Source organism: Lissotriton vulgaris, chromosome 2_1 (assembly GCF_964263255.1).
Source record: "Lissotriton vulgaris chromosome 2_1, aLisVul1.2, whole genome shotgun sequence".
Taxonomy (NCBI): Eukaryota; Metazoa; Chordata; class Amphibia; order Caudata; family Salamandridae; genus Lissotriton; species Lissotriton vulgaris.
In genome coordinates, this window is record NC_141687.1 from 1,776,645,913 (window position 1) to 1,776,659,808 (window position 13,896).

A 13,896-nucleotide genomic window follows, 5' to 3' on the forward strand; every position below is an offset into this window, starting at 1 on the left:
ATACGTGAGGCGTGCCGCAGACGTATTCAAAGCAGGTGACATGACTCACATGGCTGGGGAATACGGGTACGGGGTGACCTTCTACGGAAGGGGCGGGCTCTGTATTGACCAGTTTCAAAGTTTTATGGAGGGTTTGTTAGGGCGGACAAGGTCACCGCCATCTGTAATCATAGTGCATCTTGGGGGCAATGATTTGGTGACCACTGGTAGACGAGTACTTCTCGAGTTGATACTATCCACAGTGAGTTGGTTGGCGAGAAGGGTTCCAGGGTGCACAATTGCATGGTCCCATATGATTCCACGAAAGGTGTGGCAGGGGGCTAATTCTGTGGCTGCTGTAAATCATTCAGTGAAGAAGGTGAATAACAAACTTGGTAGATTGTTCCGTACAGGTACATTGCATTCTATTCCGCATGGGTGTATCAGGGGGGACCAGATGTATCTAGAGGATGGAGTTCATTTGTCCCGGGTGGGGAATGCTTTACTCATAGGAGACTTCGTAGCTTGGTTAAAGAATTTGCAGCCATGACCTTTAAGTAGGAGTTTTTGTGGGGGGTCCGGATAGCCGGTCAACTATCCGGCCTATGGCGGTAAGGTCATGATCGGTGAGCAGGAATTAGAAGATCCCTAGAGGTGGGGCGTCACCCATTATGGATGGGAGCGCCCGGGGGGAGGCGGCCATTGGCCCCTCAAATGGGGAGGCGGTCCCCTCTAAGGATGGGGACGCCAAAAGGGAAGGCGGCCATAGGCCCCTCCCTGGGGAGGAGGGGCTAGGGCCCCTCCTGGGAATTTCCCGGGGCCAGGACATCTGCGACGGCAGATGTGGTAAGTTGTGTGGGGTGGGAGGGGGGTCTACGCTACCTTCTAGACACCTCACACGAGTCCTCGGACGACCACTAAAGATGGCGTCGAATTAACAGGGAGCCCCCGCTAAGACAAGGGAAATTGGAATTTGGCACCGAGGTACAGTCCTCTGTGCGACCGCCCCTCACAAGTGAGGGGGGAGTTCTGGTATTGGGGATCTGACACCGGTTACGACCTTGCCGTTGGCCCGTAATGTTAGGATGTACAATTTCAAAGTTTGAGTAATGCATTCGCAGGATGTTTAGTATCGGCTAGGAGAACCTTTGTATTAGAGATGTGTTAAGGTCAGCCAAGAACATCGTAATGTGTAAATGAAATTGTACATGATATGAAACTGTTATTTTAACGTTTTAATTTTGTTTCATATTTTAATAAATACGGCCGGGAGGGTAACTCCCTCCCGCCTTCCACAAGTTCAGAACCGTTTCCGTCTTCCCATCCTTTGGAGGATTGTGTTGAGAGGGGGTGGTGGGTATCTCAGCCATATTCAATATGTAAGACATATTTTAACTTTACAGAAACATACAGTCACTGGGTGTTGTCATCAGTGATGCCATCAGTGATGTCATTTGAGATGTCATCAGTGATGTCATCAGTGATGTCACTGACCATGTCATGAATGATGTAATATGTGACATCATTAGCAGTGGATTGCGGGTGCGCGATATATAGTTAGTGCAACTAACTATATATGGAATTTCAATGGTTTTGTGCGAGTAAAATAATGTTTTGTAAATGCTAATCCCTAACTATATATGTTCTATAACCTATGGTTTTTTCAGTGAATATATATATATATATCAAAAGAATGCTATGCAGCACCTCCAGGGAGAAGAAAACAAGTTACTTACCTGTAACTACATTTATCCAGTATTGGTATCTTTCATAGATTCACATGCCTGAATCATTCCCCGTCGTCGAGGCGGGAGTCCCACGGTAAATTATATATATATAGCAGTGCCTAAAAAAACCATTAGTAGTAGGCTAGAAAAGGATATAGGCCCAACTAGGCCCAAAACTTAGCAGCCTATCTACCTCATTATGTAAAAAGAACTAAAAATGTAGCCTCAGCCAATCAGCTAACCTCACCCTCTAGGACCTTCCCAGCCCAGGCAGTTCTCCTCAGATTGTCCCAGCACAAGTGAGAAGTAGTATCCATAATAAGAACTGCCCAGCCGGGGAGGAGGGTGGGTGCATGTGAATCTATGAAAGATACCAATACTGGATAACTGTAGTTACAGGTAAGTAACTTGTTTTCTTATCCAGTATTGGGGTATCTTTCATAGATTCACATGCCTGAATCAGAGTAGCAAGCAGTAATAACCATAACTGTCGGTAGAGGAAGGTGGGAGACAATCCAAACCATATATCCCCACACAACCTGGAAGGTACTAGAGCAATAACATATTTCAATACATATGCAAAATCATGACAATACCTTCATATAATATATATATATATATATATATATCTATATATATAGAGCATTAAAACAGTATATTAGCACACATGTAGCAATAGAAACAAGAAAACCATAACAGGCTGACCTCAGTGAAGAAGATGCTGCAACACTGCTTCTCCCACTGACGTATCTTCATGTAGCACCGGCTGCAGGCAAAAGTGCTTGGTAAAAGTATGCACACTTTTCCATGTAGCAGCACGGCAGATGTTTTCCAGGGTCACCCCTGCAAATAGGGCTGTAGACGCTGACATCATCCTGGTGGAATGCGCCTTAACCGTTCTCGTCAGGGGCTTGTTCGCTTTCTCATGACAGAAGACAATGACAGAGGAAAGCCATCTCGCTATAGTTGCCTTCGTCACTGCCTGACCACGTGTAGCTTGTCCATAAGCTACAAACAGTTGGGTAGATTTGCGCAAATCTTTTGTAAATAGAATTTGAGGCATCTTTGGACATCCAAGGAATGCAGCATCCTTTCAGCTGGAGTCTTGGGGTCTGGAAAGAAAGTTTTGAGTTTCACCGGTTGATTGATGTGAAACTGGGTTGGAACTTTGGGAATGAACTTAGGATGAGTTCTAAGTGTCACACAATCTTTTGAAAAATGTAGGAAAGGTTCTGATATAGTGAACGCTTGTATCTCACTTACTCTCCGGGCTGAAGTGAGGGCTAACAGAATAGCCACTTTCCAAGTCAAGAATTTAAGTTCTGATTTATGAATTGGTTCAAAAGGCCTTTTTAGCAATTGAGATAACACAATATTGAGATCCCACTCAGGAGGAGGAGGACGCACTGGAGGGAAAACTCGAAATAGTCCTTTAAGGAACTGTTTAATTAAAGAGGAAGAGCACAAAGATGGTTTGTTGTAACTCTTTCTGAATCTGGATATGGCAGCAAGGTGAACTTTGATAGAAGAAAAAGCGAGACCTGATCTGGCTAGAGACAGCAGATAAGGCAGAATCTTCTCTGGAGGAGCCTGTAGTGGATGGATGTCATGCTCCCCGCACCATAAACAGAATCTCTTCCATTTGAAGCAATAGGTTCTGATGGTAGACTGTGCACGAGCCTGAGATAGAACAGCTCTACAGTCTGGAGAAATCTCCAGGTCCTTAAACTCTAAGAAATCAGGAGCCAGGCGTGCAAGTGCAGCGACTGAGGATCTGGATGAAGTATTTGTCCTTCCTCTCTTGTCAGCATTGAAAGTGTCGGCTTGAGGCGCAGTGGAGGTTGATGGGAGAGTATCAGAAGCTCCTGGAACCAATACTGTCTCGGCCAGCGAGGAGCAATTAGGATTAGAGAGCAAAGCTCTCTCTTCATTTTCTGTAGAACCTTTGGGATGAGAGGAATCGGTGGGAAGGCATATGCAAAGATTCCGGTCCACCTCATCAACAGGGCATTTCCTCTCGATCCTTGCTGGTGGAACCTGCTGGCAAAGTATATGCATTTGCTGTTGTGTTGCGTGGCAAACAGGTCCAGTGTTGGTGTGCCCCAGAGCTGGAAAATTGTTTCCACTTGGCGTTGTTCGAGTTCCCACTCGTGACATCCTGTGAACGATCTGCTGAGATCGTCGGCCAGAGAATTCTGAATCCCCTGAACATGTTCCGCTCTGAGGGAAATTTTGTGATGGAGTAACCATTCCCACATTTCCTGCGCTTGAAGAGACAGGGCCAGAGATTTTGTGCCCCCTTGCTTGTTTACGTAAAACATGCTGGTGGTGTTGTCCGTGCGCACCAGTACTGCAGAGCCTGCAATTCTTGGCAGGAAGGCTCGCAAGGACAGGAAAATTGCCCTCAACTCGAGGCAGTTGATGTGTTTGTGCTTGTACTGATGGGACCACCGTCCCTGCACTTGAAGGTCCTGGAGATGACCTCCCCAACCCTCCATGGAGGCATCTGTCGTTAGAGTAAATTCTGGTAAGGTCTGAAGAAAAGTGAGTCACGGAGACAAATTGCTCTTTGCCGCCCACCATAGAAGAGCTTGTTTTATCTTGGGCGTGACCTTGATACGGTCCTCGAAAGATCCGTCTATCTGCCGCCACTGTCGATGCAATTCCTCTTGGAGAGGCCTCATTCTGAGTCGAGCCAGTGGAACTAGATGGAGTGCGGAGGAACACATCCCTAGCAGGGAAACAAACTGTCGGACCGAAAGAGACTTTTTTGACCGTATTTGACTTGCCAGCTTTGTGATCTTGTCCTGACGAATTTGGGTCAAGAAGGCCTTGCACTGAGAAGTGTCTAGTACTGCTCCTAGGAACGTCAGAATTTGTTTGGGTTGAAGTTGAGATTTTTTGACGTTGAGAGTCAGGCCCAGATTCGAGAACATTGATAGGGCACTTTTGACCGATTGCCTTGTTGAAGTCTTCGTTGGACTCTTTATTAACCAATCGTCGAGGTACGGGAATACTTGTATTCCCTGTGACCTCAACGCAGCTGCAACTGGGACTAGAGTCTTGGTAAAGATTCTTGGTGCAGATTTCAGGCCGAAAGGGAGCACCTTGAATTGAAAATGGACACCAGCCACTGTGAATCTCAGATACTTGCGGTGGTTTGGATGAATTGAAATGTGGAAGTAAGCGTCTTCCATATCCAGAGAAGCCATGAAATCGCCTTCCATGAGGCAATTGAGGACATCCGTGAGCGTCACCATGCGGAAACTCTGCTTTTTCAGATATTTGTTTAAGTTTCGTAGAGAAGAAACCATGACGGACATCACAGGAGAAGTAATTGCCGAGGTGGTAACAGTACTTGAAGAAGTAGAGGACGTAGAATAGGTGGTGACAGTGAGAGAGGACACCAAAGAGACAGCTTTAGTGCGGACTGTACTCACAGTTGAAGACTCTGTCGACGCAGCACTCCTTGTGGACTCAGAGGGTTTATGAGAGAATTTAGGTTTTTTCAATCTCTCAGGAGAACACCTCTCTTTGGAACTGGCTCTCTTACTTGAGGTGGAGGCTCTGTCCTCGTCATCTGTGGCAGACGACTTTAGCCACAAAAGAACTCTTGCCTCTCTATCCCTGGTGGTCTTAGGAGGGAAGGTTCGACATATCCTGCAATCCTTCACCACATGTGAAGGATGCAAACAATAAATGCAGTCCGATTGCTGGTCGTCCACATGGACCCTCTTCTTGAAGCATGAAGCACAAGCCTTGAATAAAGCCTTCTTTTCCGACATCTTGAGAGAATAGATGAAAAATTTTGAAGAGAACTGAGTAGGCACTCAGGGAGACTCCCTTACACACGAAGTGCGGTGAAAATCTGAGGAGAACTGCCTGGGCTGGGAAGGTTCTAGAGGGTGAGGTTAGCTGATTGGCTGAGGCTACATTTTTAGTTCTTTTTACATAATGAGGTAGATAGGCTGCTAAGTTTTGGGCCTAGTTGGGCCTATATCCTTTTCTAGCCTACTACTAATGTTTTTTTTAGGCACTGCTATATATATATAATTTACCGTGGGACTCCCGCCTCGACGACGGGGAATGATTCAGGCATGTGAATCTATGAAAGATACCCCAATACTGGATAAACAAACACTTCAGTCAGGATTTCGCTGTTGCAGAATTCTTTTATTTGATTAAGAAGTGAATCATAAGTGCCTCAATCCGACGTGTTTCGGCGAACCCAGTCGCCCTGCTCACCAGATGAAAGTGATTAAATTCAAACAGTTTTTTAAACAAGTAACCACCAATGAGTGATACAGCTGTCATGTGACCTTTTAACAAAAAGGTAAAAAGACGTCCATTTATGGCTCAACTCCAAACATTTGTTTTAAACGTTCAAATTCATCTAACAAATGTTAAAACACATAATTTGCAATTTTGTTTTGCTAAATAAATATACATTTTATTTAACTGTATAAATACAGACAAACCAAAATTAATTCAACATTAAAAAAATTCCTTTGCTACAAATAAATACAATCTTAAGCACATTTAATTTTCAATTTTAGTCTTACTGCATATTACAAGCTGATTGAATTATTGTCATGTATGAATTATCGGCCATGATACGTAGAACTTGATATTTTTGCAATTATCTAGTCAATCTATATGCATATATGTCTCCTCTATACCCAAGTCATATTTGTGACAGACTAAAGTGCTAAGTTTAAAGTGCTCAAAAGTAAAGTGCTAATGTATTACCAGCCGGGAAATTGCAGTTCTCTACTAGAACTGTTTTAGAATAATGGGAAAAGGGCCGCAGGAAAAAAAGGGATTTTTTAATTTATTTTTGTTAACTCCTATATCAATCCCACAAAGTTCTTTTAATCATGCCAGTTTAAAGTTCAGACAGCCGTCTGTACTTTATGATCATCACAATTAGACCAATTATCAAGTGAAAGAAGGTTTCTATATTGCAAGGATGACAAGACATTGGACTGAAATGTCAAGAGACTAGAAAAGGGAAAAAAATACCTGTGCAAATGGTGCCAATAAATAGTATAAAACCATGAATTCATAAAATACAAATTCATGATAAAACACATAAATACAGGACATCAGATGGAAATAAAAAAACTAAACCCACAATAAATATCTTAAAACTCCAGTACATAAATTATCTAAAAATATTATTAAATTCCCAAGTTGATGTTACTCTAACTGTTGTTATAACGTACCCGGTCGTAAAAAGATTGAAAGGCCACTTCCACTACTTGAGAGGATCATAACTGATTTAGAGGTAATGATGTAAATCCTCACAGATATTGAGTCCTCTAGGGGCCTTGATATCAAGCTCAAAGATATATTTGGTTTCCAATTGCCTGAGCAATGTCTCCCTATTGCCCCCTCTTTTGTTGGGAGGAATACTATCGATTACAAAGTATTGCAAGACATTAAGATTATTATCATGTTCTGTCTTAACATGCCTTGCAACCGGATAGGAGGGATCTGAGTTAACGGTTGCTCTCAAGTGCTGTAGTATGCAAGCCTGCACCTGGAGTTTCGTGCTCCCTACATATTGGAGACCACATATGCAGGAGAGAACATACACAGCATAATCTGTTTTACAAGTAAAATGTCCTTGTATCTTAATCAACTCATCACAGAATGCATTCTTGTAAGATATGATATTAATCCCAAATCGACGTGCTCTGCACGTACTGCACTTTTTTGGGTGAAAGCCAAATGTCTTTGCTGTATAACTCAGGACTCGTCTTGACCAGATCACTTCTCATGGAGTGTGCCTTTCGGTACGTAAATTTGGGTTTAGACGGTAAAACCGCATTAAGCACTCCATCAGTTAAAACTATTGGCCATTGATTACTTGCTACTTTCCCCTGGTTACTTAAGGCGCCAAACTCAGCTCACTTGCTGATTACTTGCTACTTTTCCCTGAGGCAGAAGCCGGGGGCGTTTCTCCACTATCCCTCACAATTTTACATTTGGCTGATCATATCGTGAGATTTTTAAGGTTGTATATATTTTAATTTGTGCAGTTTTAGCTATCTGCCTACCTACTTTGCCGATCCTTGTGGCCGAGATTTGCATCGCTCCAAGGCTCCCGGTATTCAGATCTCCCTCCCGGCGCAGCCGTTCGAAGCGCTGACGCCGGGTGTCAGAGGGCTAATCCGCCATCAAAGGGGGAGACAGGGTAGCGGTCCAGCTCTTGGACGCCTCCCGCCCTCCCTGGTTACTTAAGGCGCGAAACTTAGCTGACTTGCAGATTACTTGCTACTTTCCCCTGATACGGAAGCTGGGGGCGTTTCACCACTACGCCCCACAATTTTACATTTGGCTGATCATATCGTGAGATTTTTAAGGTTGTATATATTTTTATTGTGCAGTTTTAGCTATCTGCCTACCTACTTTGCCGATCCTTGTGGCTGAGATTTGCATCGCTCCAAGGCTCCCGGTATTCAGATATCCCTCCCGGCGCAGCCGATTGAAGCTCTGACGCCGGGAGTCAGAGGGCTAATCCGCCATCTTAGGGGGAGGCAGGGTAGCGGTCCAGCTCTTGGACACCTCCCACCCTCCTCTAGTATAGATATAACCAATGGGACTTCCCGTCCGCACAGCGGGCGGGCACAGCAGGCGCGCCTAAGGCAAGCCCGTCTGCACCCGTCCGCGCCTGGCCCGCGCTCAGCGCCCGTCCCCCTGTCAATTTGGCCAAAACGATCTGCTGGACTAGAACTCAGCTCCTCGAGATGAGACAAGGTATTTGTGCGCCAGCTGCCCACTGCTGCCCATTCAGCCTAGAGGGCCTTCCTTTCAAATGCGCACTCTGTGAGCTCAGTCTCACCCCTTGGTAGAAACGTCCCCCTCAGCCCTCGAATTTGGCTAAACGCCCGTGCAACCCTCGGATGTTAAAGGCTGCTCTGATTAATTGCCGCTCCCTTCCTCGTCACGCTAGTGAGATGTGAATGTCACTCGATACCCATGCCTGGGAGACTTGGATCAAAGATACTTCAAAACCTGACATTCACTTTGCCATTCCCTCAGGGTACCGACTGGTGGGTATCAATCGTGATAACGCTAAAACCGGGGGTGGCCTTGCCGTCATCCTAAAGTCACGTCTTAATTTGACTTTCAAGAAACTAACTAATATAGGGCTTATTGAAGCCATGTATTTTACGACCTTGGATTCGGCTAATACTATTCTGGCTGGCATCTTAGTATATAACCCCTCCAATGCTTTAACTTCATCATTAGTCACTCTTTTGCACATGATAGCGGATTTCTCCCTCAGACACTCACACTTCACTGTACTAGGAGATTTTAACCTGCATGCTGACAATCCCTCTTGTTCACAAGCGTCTCAGTTAATTGAGACATTGCAAGGACTAACCTTGTCCCAATTAGTTCAGGGCCTGACTCACACAGCAGGTCACACTCTTGACTTGATATTTACAAATCATCCTGGTATCACCACTCTTCCCTCACTTCCCCTTACTTGGTCGGACCATTTCCTCCTTCCTTTTGATCTTACTATCCCTTCACTACCCATCCCCTCAACTCTTAATGGGGAAATAGGGAGAAAATGGCATAAAGTCACATGTGATGCCGTTGATCCTTGCTTCTCTTATCAGTTTGATCCTCTCTCTAAGGACCTTAACGAAGAAGTGGCGAAATACAACTCCGCTCTTTCAGCTGATATTTATGACATTTCCCCATTAAAACCTATCACCTCCACTAGATCTAGGCCCTCTGCCCCCTGGTTCTCCCCCGCCTTGCGAGAGAAAAAGAGCCGCTGTAAACAGTTGGAACGCAAATGGCGGCAGACATATGATTCTGAGTCTAAAGTGATTTACAAGACTGCGCTGAACAAATTAAAAAAATTAAAACGGTCCACTATTAGAGATTTTTATACCCAGCAAATTAAGAATGCAGAGAACTCTTCTAAACTTTTTTTTAAGATTGTGAAGGACTTCGTTAACCCTCCCGCCATGATGGTTAAGAGTTCTCCTAGCCAGGCACTTTGCAATGGGCTATCGGACTATTTCAGGATAAAATTATTAAGTTAACTTCTTCATTTAATCCGGTTCTGGCCTCCCCTCCGACCAGTGATCTGGACTCTCAGAAAGTCTCACTGAATACTTTTAAAGAGCTCACTTCTGAGACTGCCATAAATCTACTTGTCCAATGCAAATCGGGGTCGCGGCTTGATCTGGCTACTGCTAAGGTGATGGGCAATCTTGCCCCTGTACTGATCAGCCCACTCCTTTCCATTTGGAATTCTTCGTTACGCACGGGTCAATTCCCCATGGCATGGAAACAGGCAATGTTAGTCCCGATTTTGAAGAAAACGGGCGCGGATCCCTCGCAATTCTGCCACTACCGTCCGAATTCTCTCCTTCCAAAACCAGCAAAAATCCTGGAGAAGTCTGCCCAGAAACAATTGGAAGACTATCTAGAATCCAACCAATTGCTACATGACTCGCAGTCTGGATTTAGAACAGGCTATAGTACCGAAACCGCTCTTTTAGAGGTATCAGGGACTATTCGTGAGTGTGTGGATAGGGGCGAGGAGGCCATATTGATCCTCCTCGACCTATCCGCCGCTTTTGATACAGTATCTCATGAGATACTGCTGGACCGGCTAGGGCAGTCAAGAATCGGAGGTACTGTGCTGACTTGGATTAGATCTTTCCTTACAGGTCGGACTCAGAAGGTCTTTCTCCGACCTTTTGAATCAGAGGGTAAACCTCTTTTTTGCGGAGTGCCTCAGGGCTCGGCTTTGAGCCCTCTACTTTTTAATGTCTACCTGGCTCTGCTGGCAAAAGTGGTGGGATCTTGGGGGGTCAGATTGATCTCCTACGCAGATGATACTCATTTCATTTAGAGATCACTCTGACACCAATTTCATCAATTTTCGCCACTGCATCAGCAATATTTGCTCCTGGATGACCTCTAACCACCTTAAACTGAATACCGACAAAACTGAGGTTTTATTTTCTAATCAGAAAAACGCGCTGCCTGCCATTTAGTGGTGGCCAACTGTACTGAATCTTCCTCCGGTCCCAGTCCAGACAGCTCGAAACTTGGGCTTTCAATTTGATAATGCACTGTCCTGCAAATCACAAATCAACAAGGTCACATCAGCTTGCTTCGGCAAACTACGTATGATCAGGAAGATCTTCCCTTACCTCCCTTTGGATTCCCGCAAAACCATTGTTCATGCCATGATTACATCGCATTTAGATTATGCCAACAGTCTTCATGCTGGCGCCCCCTTGTACCAAATTGAACGTCTGCAAATAGTACAAAATGCCGCTGCGAGACTGATTGGCAATATTCCTTTCCGCCACTCGGTTGCTCCATACCGGAAGAAGCTGCACTGGCTCCCCATTGCCCGTCGCATCCAATTCAAAGCTTTGATTTTTGCCTTCCGTGCCCTCAACGGGTTAGGCCCTGGATATTTGAGAAAGAGACTTAAACTGTCCCAATCTGTCAGATCTCTGAAATCGAATAGCCTATGCCTCCTGGTGGTACTCAGTTTCCGTCGTGCCAGAAGTGGGGGGCAGAGCGTTCGGCGTAGTAACAGCTAAACTTTGGAACAGCCTCCCACTGGATCTTAGGTTCATTGACTCGGAGCCTTTATTCTGAAGCAAACTGAAAACTTGGTTGTTCACCATCTCATAAGTAGCTCATTTCTCTCTAGCTTGCAGTCTGTAGCGCCGGGACACCCCCGTTGGGGGTTGCCGTGCGCTTTATAAGCTTCTTAATAAATAAATAAATTGAGAATTAATAATCTTCCTGATGGTATTGGACTGCCTACTATACGTGGAAATAAACCTGCATGATGTTTCGGGCATGTTGGTCCCAGGAACTGTGATATCAGTTGTAAGAATTGCATTAGTTCCTCCATTGGAAATGGGACTTTTCTCTTTCAGTAATAAGGATCTGTCCTTATTATTTCCTTTTAGAATTGCTAGGTCCAATTTATGTGCATTGTAACCCTGTTCCAAAATTCTGCATTTGGCTTTCTCTTGGGATTCTTTGAATGCCTTCTCAGTACTGCATGCCCTATGTATTCGCAAAAAATCCCCATAAGGAAGATTGGCTATGTATGGTGCGGGTGGAAACTGGACGCATGGAGTAATGTGTTGCCCGCTGTGGGCTTTTGATACAGGCTAGTTTCTATGTGGCAATTCTGGACAACAATTTGAATATACAGAAAATTGGTGGAGACAGCACAAATGTTAGATGTGAAAGTGAGGTTGAGCTCATTGTCATTGATCAATTCAACAAATCTTCTCGCCTCTTCCTCACCTCCCCTCCACACAATAAAAACATCATCTATGTAACGCCACATATGCACCACATGCAAATCAAAAAGTGCCCTGTGCTTGTGTCGGAGGACATGTTCCTCCCACCAGCCTACATATAAACATGCATAACTGGGGGAGCAGCATGCCCCCATTGCCACGCCCTGTTTCTGCTTGTATATTTTGCCATCAAACATAAAAACATTGTTAAATAGACATTTTTTGATCATCTCCATTAGCATCTTATTATGTATGTACATTCCTATATATTACCTACTGGCGGTCGCCAGTAGGTAGTTATAGTTAGGACCTACTTTCCATAGGAAATTCACAACATTCTATGTGGAATACCTTTGGCGCCAGTGGACGAATCTTTGTAAATTTCTCCAAGAAAATGGCCTGCTCGGTTCTGCTCCTTCCCTGAAAGTTTGGGGGTGATTCGTCAAGTGGGGGCAGAGAAAAAAGGGGGGCCCCAAAACGTGTTTTCCCCATGCAATTTTCCGTAGGGACTTTTAGCCAGGGCTACAGCCCGAACGGCTGAACGGATTTACACCAAATTTGGCAAAGAGGTAGAGTTTGGTTCGCTGATTGTGCTTTTTGTTAAATGGTGTAAATCCGTTCAGTAGATTCTGAGAATATTACAAGTAAAATCATAGCGATATCTAGAGACGGAGTGCAGCACGCGTACGGAAATCTGTCCAATTACGAGCGCAAGCTGCATGCTGATTGGCTGTGAACTGTCTGTCAACACTCAAAACCAGGAAGTGTTGGTGGCCAACTTGTGCCTCGGTAGGACCGAGTCACAAGAAAACAGTAAAACAAAGTTGAGAAAATAAGGGAAGGGGGCAGGCTAGAAACATTCTGAACCTCTAGACTTGCTCAGGGGATCGTACATGGATGTTTAGGCTCAAAATAAAAAATGGCCGGGTACTCGTGCAGTACTTGTACGCAATGGAAAAGGTGAAAATAACTAGAAGTCCATTTTATTTATTAGGTCACGAGGGGGGCAAATCACGGGGCAATTTTTTCGCATAATGGGGGCGTGTAAGGTGCCCGAGCACTGGGGAATGGCACTCCTATGGTTTTATTTTGAAGTATGTGGGGGGCAGTTACGGTCCTACTCCCCACAGCCTCGGGGAGCAGTACCCCTTGGGTCTTTTTATATAAAATGGCCTTCCAACTCTGGGTACCTGCATTGTCTGGGTATTTCTATTAATTTTGGGAAGGTGGGCTTGTTAATACGTCATTGTTAATTCTATTAGAAGCCCATTTTCTGGTGTTAACATGGGCTTTTATGGGAAATAACAAGGCCGTATTATCAAGCTCATTATCGCCGTTACATCGGCAGTTTACTGCCAATAACATGTCGATAATTTTAACACCGGTCCTTCATAATACGGACCTAGGTTTACTGGTCAAAAAAAAGATCAATGGGCCATATTATCAACAAACGGCGATATATTATCGCCGATTTTATCGGCAGGAAACTGTCGATAAAGTGGCGATAATGGGCTTGATAATATGCCCTTGTGAATAACCATAGCAGCCCAGGTTAACATCAGAACCTGGGCTGCTATGGGAATTTACAAGGGCCTATTATCAAGCCTATTATCGCCGCTTTATCGGCAGTTTCCAGCCGATAAAAGCGGCGATAATGTATTACCTTTTGTTGATAATACGCTTCTTCACTTCTATTATAGTATGTAAAACTTTCCTTTTTTGTGTAGCAGTTGTACTCTCTACGCATGCGCAGCCTCGTTTCGAAGTCCACGTATTTTTCTTTTTCTTCAAGTTCAACAAGCAAACCTTTCTTTATTTCAGGTAGTAAATTTGTCGCGTTCTTTTCCCGGGTCGTGTATGTCATCCGCTGCTGTACT

The 13,896-nt window shown here is 44.6% G+C and overlaps 1 protein-coding gene across 1 annotated transcript in view; it reads right to left on the reverse strand.

Moving 5' to 3' along the window:
• Positions 1-13,896, reverse strand: part of LOC147733269 (sperm-specific sodium:proton exchanger-like) — a 7,973,824-nt gene that overhangs the window by 604,714 nt on the left and 7,355,214 nt on the right. The gene's annotated exons all lie outside the window — the stretch shown is intronic.